Here is a 7,658-nt window from a genome sequence, read left to right as displayed (position 1 = left end):
ATCGTCAATCCTAGGTAATGGGTAACGATTTTTGATCATCACTTTTTTCAACTCCCGGTAATCAATGCACATTCGCATACTACCATCTTTCATCTTCACGAACAAAATCAGAGCACCCCATGGCGAAGAACTCGGTCAGATAAAACCCTTTTCTAGTAACTCTTGGGTTTGATTTAACAACTCTTGAATTTCTGTTGTTGCTAAACGATAAGGCGTCTTAGCAATGGGAGTAACCCCCGGAACCAACTCAATGAGAAATTCAACTTGTCTTTCTGCCGGATACCCTGTAACTCCTCCGGAAACACATCTTCAAATTCGTTCACCACCAGAATACTACGAATGGATGGAGTCTCTTCACGAGTATCGACTACATGCATTATAAAATCCATACCTCCACCACCAAGGAGTCGATGTGCCCGTGCATAAGTACATAGTGGCACAAGTCTCTTTTGTTTTCACCATGGATGATCAATTCTCCCCCACGTGGGGACTTTACCCACACAAACTTTTCATGACATGAAATGTCAGCTCTATATCGATCGAGCCAATCCATGCCAACAACAACATCGAATTCACTCAATGTCATTGGTATGAGGTCAATCTTAAAGTTATCGGTACCAAACACAATATCACAATCTTCACACACATCAAACCCTAATACTTTTTTTCCATCCGCTATTTCAACGTCTACCAGATTTCTCAACGTAACTAGAGGTCTATGAAGTTTATTCACAAACATTGGGGAAACAAAAGACAAATTAGCACCACAATCAAAAAGCACTTTTGCGGGTTTAGAGTTAACCATAGAAGTACCTGAAACGACTTCGTTGGACTTCTTGGTTTCCTCACTAGTCATCAGATAATTATGCCCCCTTGTCGTACCCGACGCCTTCTCAAGCTTTTTGGTTTGATCCCCATACAAATCGGGATACTCTGACTTTCGGTGCCCTTCTTTACGATAATTGAAACATGTGATCTTGTTGGAATATGGCTTCATACAATCACGAGCTAAATGCCCTTGTTGCCCACAATTATAACACCGAGGGTTATAGTCTTTGGAACCACCCTTCTTAACACTACCTACGCTTTCGGTTGCACTCTTGCTCATCTTGTTAGAATGACATGTAGCTTCGATCTTTCTTTTGCTAAAAGTGAAATCATTTCTTTTTGGGTTATGTGACTCTAAACCCCTCGCCACATTAAACAACACAACAAAAGAATCCACTGACGACATGCTAATCTTCTCCCTCATGTTATCATTCAAGGTTCGATAAAATTCTTCCATCAACATACGATCATTACCGATATATTCTGGGAAAATTAGGTCGTTTACAAGAAAGTGGACTTGAGAGTGTTTAAATCCCTTGACCCTTACCATAAATTAAGCAACTAGTCTCTTAGCCTAGAAAGATCGGCTTGAGTTCGGTACTCTCTAAAGAATTCCGCCGTGAACTCTTCCCAAGTTAAGCTCATACATTGTTCTTCATCAAAAACTTGATTCCTTCCATCCCACCATAACTTTGCATCATCCCTCAACATACTACTACCGTACCTTATTTTCTTATCAAGAGGGCATTCATTAGTGCAAAAAACCCCCTCAATACCGGAGATCCAACGAGTACTTTTGAGCGGATCTCACCATCAAACGTGGTAGGTTTGGGAATCATGAAGTTGTTGTAAGTGAAATCTCTTCTTCCAACTTCCCCCATATCACCCTCCACATTCGCACCTTGGGGTTTAGAGAACCTCTTCTCAAACTCGGCTTGCACAATAGCACCTACTTGTTCCGTTAAAAGGTCGGTTATTTGTTCATCAACCAACTCTTGAAAGACTTTCTAAAACTTCTCGAGAAAAGCCTCGGAATAGCTTTCCAAGATGACCTCTACTGTAGCGACCCGACAAAATCGTCATTGACGGCGCTGTCTACTTAGGTCCCGTTATGTGGTCATAAGTCTTTAAAACAACGTTTGAGCATAATATGTCGCATTCATTTCAATTACAAAGATGTTTCAAAGTTTACAAAGTAGTTCGACGACCAAACATGTTACAATGTTTTAAGTACAATTGAAACCTATGCGACACAAATTAAGTTAAGTCAAAAGACGCTCCACGTATGCATGTATACTCGACATCCAAGCAAGTATCAAAAATAATTTGCAGAAGCATGTATCACCTAGCGTTCAAGGACCTGAGAAAACATATAGAAAACTGTCAACGAAAAACGTTGGTGAAATCGTAGGTGTATTAGTAAAGTTGTTTTTGAACCACAAGATTTAATATAGTTGATTATCCAAATCGTTTATATTCTAAAAGTATGTTCGCGAGCACCCAATTATCAAGACTTAACTGTTTTGTACCCTGTTACGTAGTGTTAGAATATACACTATACTCGAAAATATATTTCATCCGCTAACGGTAGCGAACCGTCCGAATGAGGGCTCGTCAAGCCCAATGTGATCACATAACATAAGTTCACGTTTACACCCTGCAAGTGTAACTAATGATAATTGAATTGAGGCTTTCTGTTCTAACTCGCTGTAGAATGTTTGTTTTCGTATTTGTGTTCAAAGCATAAAAGTATGATACGTATATGTTTCTCATCCCATAGTTTAAAAGTAAAAGTTGTTGAAAAAGGTGGGACTATGATCTCACCTAGAGTGCACGAGTAAATAAGGTACTTCACAAAGTAACGTGTGCAAGAACGAATGCTAGTCTTGACCTAAACAAATAGGTTGTATCAATATCGGTAAACACGGTCGGTCAAAGTGTTCAATTAGTCTTATGGCTCGTTACGACTCGATTAATGTAGCATGTGAATCAAATTGTCAAGTTTCATGCAAGATTCAAGTATAAAAGCATGTTAGAATGATTGCGTAAGTATTCGGTTAAGTTTGGATAAAAGTCAACTTTGGTCAAGTCAAGTCAACGAAAAAGTCAACACGTTCGGGTCGGGTCTCGGACAATTTTTCTGAATTTTAAAATCATATAGGAGTATGTTAGGTGTGTAGCATAGTTGCAATTAATTGTAAGTTGCAAATTTGGACAGCCATTTTTCAAAGCTTTAAGTCGCATCGCGGCTGGAATGCCCGCGCCGCGGGTTAAAACTTGTTTTGGGGGTTGAGGCTTTTAATGGTCCCAGACCATCTGGGTTAGTATTAAGCCGCGCCGCGGCTTGGAGGCCGGCGCCGCGGTTGGTACCTGATCAAAATTCTAGCAATTTTTCAAGTGTCATAACGAGCCAAACTTCAAATAAACATAATTAATGACCCGTAAACATTTAAAGCACGCACCCTATATCATTTGAAAGGTAATTTAACGAAGAACACAATAAACATATTTCATTGACCAAAACATCATTTACAATAATCAAAACCAAATTGAAGGTTCAATTAATGCTCATCATAAATGCTTTCAAGTTCATAAATACATTTGGTGATTCGGGAATTAAATGTACACATATAATACGCCGTTTCGTAGGTAATTACACATACAATACAACTAAATACTTACAAACAACATTGCAAGTCATTTAATGCATCCAAAGTTCATTTTACTTCTATCAAACCCTAACTCAAAATCATAAATTTAGCAATTATGTTTATGGAGTCTTTCTAATTCAACCTACACATCAAATTGAAGCTAGTGATGCTAGTAACACATTTAATACATGAACTTTTAACATTTAACAACATTTAAGCAACCAAATCTCAAGATCAACACACGAAGTTTCAAGTTCATGCTAGTTACTTAAAATTACAAGATCGAGCATATAATTCACATATTCGTGTTAGACTTGAGCCATAGACACTAATTAACACTTTTATAAGTTAAAAATATCAAGAACACAAAATCTAGTGTTTTTAGAAAGTTACCCAAATGAGATGTAATCGGTATGGATTCGAAGAGGAAGATGCAAGGATTTCAAATATGTAATTTGTTTGAGTTGATGCTTGCTCGATTTGAAATAGATGATGATTCTTTGCTTGGGGTGTTGAGAGAAAAAGGGAGGAAGTATCAAAAGGTGGAGGATGAATGAATGGAGGAGATGGGTTGACTCTTTGACCTAGTTAGTCAAGTTTGGCCATTTCACATAAATAGTCCCTCGAGTTTGAAGCGGGTGCGTGAATTACCTAAACGAAATATTTTAAAACGCGTATTAACGGAGGATGTTATAATTATATAACGGACTTTAAAATAGTATAACGGAAGGTAAACGGATAAAGGCGGGATGTTACATCACCTACTCCTTAAAAGAAATTTCGTCCCGAGTATCTCGCCACGATTATATTCTTTCTAAAATTCTAAACCTTAATCATTCGCTCGTTCCGACCAACAATCATCCCGGAATAATAGAAGAAGTCAACGAACTTCGCGCTCGAGTAATCAATTTGGAGAATATGGTGCAAAATTTACTAGTTTCAGCAACATCACCGGCACCAACAGTACCATCAATAACAGCACCAGTACCATCAACAATCCACGCCTCAACATCACAATCTATACCTCGAGCATAATCTTCGTTCTACGTATCGTTCTACATCAATATCTTTGTTCTTCATGGCGATTATGTAATCTCTAATGTTTTAGAGATTATGTATTCTAAGTTCTAACGATGAATCAAATGAGATTAATATCATATTAACTCATTAAATCCATGATTGCATCTGAAGAAAATATATATGTATATATATTTTCATAAAGATTGTAATTAAAAATTCTTTTGTACAAATTGTTAATGATGAGAATATTTTAACGGGTAGGTAATACCCGAGAAATATTTAGATTTCACATTAATAAGTTACACTGTACACTCTTCGAATCTGAGTCAACAGTCATTTACTATCCTACTTATATCCACATATATACGAATCCATTCACCGTAGAATAATCATTTTCATTCAATTTCATGTTTGGATTTTGACCTATCAGAATTCAACAAGTGGCATAATGAAAAAAACATTTGACAAAAAAAAAAAAAAAATTTGTTAGAAACAAACAAATTAAATATGAGAAATATTGTTAAGATTCCACGCTAACAAGATCCTAGCTAATTGTTCCTAGCTAACTGTTAATTCCATATTACATTTATTTATTGCAATTTAATTATCGCAATTTAATTATCGCAATTTAAATATCTCAATTTTAATTCTCGCAATTTTATTTATCGTCATTTAATTTCTGTTATTTATTTTACGCACTTTAAATATCGGGACACGTATATAAAGTTTTGACATATCATATCGACGCATCTATATATATTATTTGGAATAACCATAGACACTCTATATGCAGTAATGTTCAAGTTAGCTATACAGGATTGAGGTTGATTCTCAAATAATATATATACTTTGAGTTGTGATCGAGTCTGAGACATGTACACGGGTCACGATACGTATTAATTAATTCGAATATTATATATTAAGCTATATATGAATTATTGGACTGTTAACTGTGGACTATCAATTGTGGACTACTAACATTGGACAATTAAAATGAATTAAAATACTGATTATAACATATGAAACTAAACAATTCTTCAAGTTTGTCACTTGATTTCATCTTAAACCTCATTTGTATCTTGACGATTACAATCTGCGATTCAAACCTTTCATAAAAATTGAAAATACTTCAATCGATAGGATGAACCAACCGCACTTCATCTACGAAAGAAGAGATTGATGCATATAGTTATGCACCTGAAAATACTCAGGACCTGAGTAAACGTTTAACACGTGTCTGTGCTAGCTCCTTTGGCATTGTTATTACCAAAAATAACATTGTAATTCTTTTTCAAATTAGCCAATTTTGTCACAGCTCCAGCAAATCAACTTCAAGTTTTCATTCGAATAAACCTTATTATTAAGATTACCCCATCATCATCGTTATCCGGAGAATCGTTTATATTCCACCACATTAGCAGTAAACTTACCAGCAACTTCATTACTCATTAACTTAAGTCACTCCGAAGAACTATTATATTCGTTCATTAAAACCCTATCATATACTCATCCGCGTTTTGTAACGATAATTGCCGTACCAGTTACCGAGAATCAGCAATCAGTATTTTGAAATCTCGCAACATGTCTACATCAACAGTTATATGTATACATATAATATTTACATCTTAGAATTATGATCTTCCATTCTAAAAAATTCTGAAAAGTACCCAGCCTACGAATCAATACATTAAACTTTGAAAAAGCTGATGAAACAGTGAAAACTGAAGACTGCCTTAACAGTCAAAAGTTTAATGATAAAGAATGGAGTGTTGGAAACACTCAATGGAAAATTTGTACTGGAAAAATGGATTGAGCAAACTATAAAGGAGACTCTGAACAAATCACAAGGACCATACCCTATATTCAAAGAATCCAGGTAATTCTGAATCCGATGAAATCTTTAGAGAATATCTTGCTCCGAAGTCATGTTAAAATCTTGCGAAAAAATTTTCTTCATCAACCTTCGAACTTGGAAATTCCAAAATATCATCATAAATATCTTAGATATTTCTGAGGATATTTTCATAAATATTCTCGTTCGAAATTATATACCTCTTCGTGCTTCCTGTGTTTCATTATATTGGAAACTTCTGTAAAATCTAAGTTTAATTTATGAATGAATTTTGGAGAAATGTAAAGAAATTGATGCATGAATTAGTATAATATAATGACACTTGATCAACGTGATTATATTACAGTAAGTCATGCTGAGTTTCTAATGGGATGTGATGATTCACAGACCATAACGTCATCATGTGCCATGTTACATAACTCTTATATTCTAATTAACCTCTAAACATATCAAGTACATAATTACTTGATAACTCTATCTTTCTCGGATATTCTGGTAATTTGACAAATCAAATCGTGCTATTACAATTCCCTCCTCTTATAACATTATGATCAATCAAAAAAAAATTCATACATACGCATTCTGGACTATTATTCGCTTGACTTAAAGTCGGGAAGAGAAAACAAAAGCATGGAGCTCCGAAATATAATGGAGAATATAAAGCCCGATAACAACACATAAATTACAAACCATGTACGTCAATGTTTATCGCAACATAAAGACACGGGAGAATTAAAAACACTATAACCCCAAGAGCGAAGTAGAAGAAAACAGATTCCTCCGGTGGAAGTTGGAAAAGGAGAATGATTGTTGCGATAGTAAGGATAAGGATAAGGATCAGAACTGGATTAAGCATTTTCACAATCTTTTGGATGTATGAACTAAGAAAGAAAGTATAGGAATGGTGAGAATAATGGAACGGAAGAGTTAAATTTATAATGGAGGTATCATACAGAGTAATCGAGGTAGATCGCCGTATTTAATTATAGAGATCTTAATTTCCTTATTCGCCAAAGAATCAAATCTTTTAGATTTCGAAGATTTTCTTTAAATCCCTTGAATTCCGGAATTCAATCGAGACAATGTTAAAAGATAGGACGAATATTATTTTCTAAATTCAACCAAGACAACGTCAAAAGTTAAGACGCACCTTATTTTCAAAAATCAACCATGACTACGTCGCTGGTTAAGACGAATATGCATTTATTCATTTCACTCTTTGCTGATAGCTTCACTCGTACGCTTCGAGTAATCGAATTATTTTATCCTTATTATTCAATGGTAATAAAACTTTAGTTATCAGCTCA

The sequence above is a fragment of the Rutidosis leptorrhynchoides genome, chromosome 1 (assembly GCF_046630445.1).
Source record: "Rutidosis leptorrhynchoides isolate AG116_Rl617_1_P2 chromosome 1, CSIRO_AGI_Rlap_v1, whole genome shotgun sequence".
NCBI classification, from domain to species: Eukaryota; Viridiplantae; Streptophyta; class Magnoliopsida; order Asterales; family Asteraceae; genus Rutidosis; species Rutidosis leptorrhynchoides.
This window is presented reverse-complemented; position numbering follows the sequence as displayed.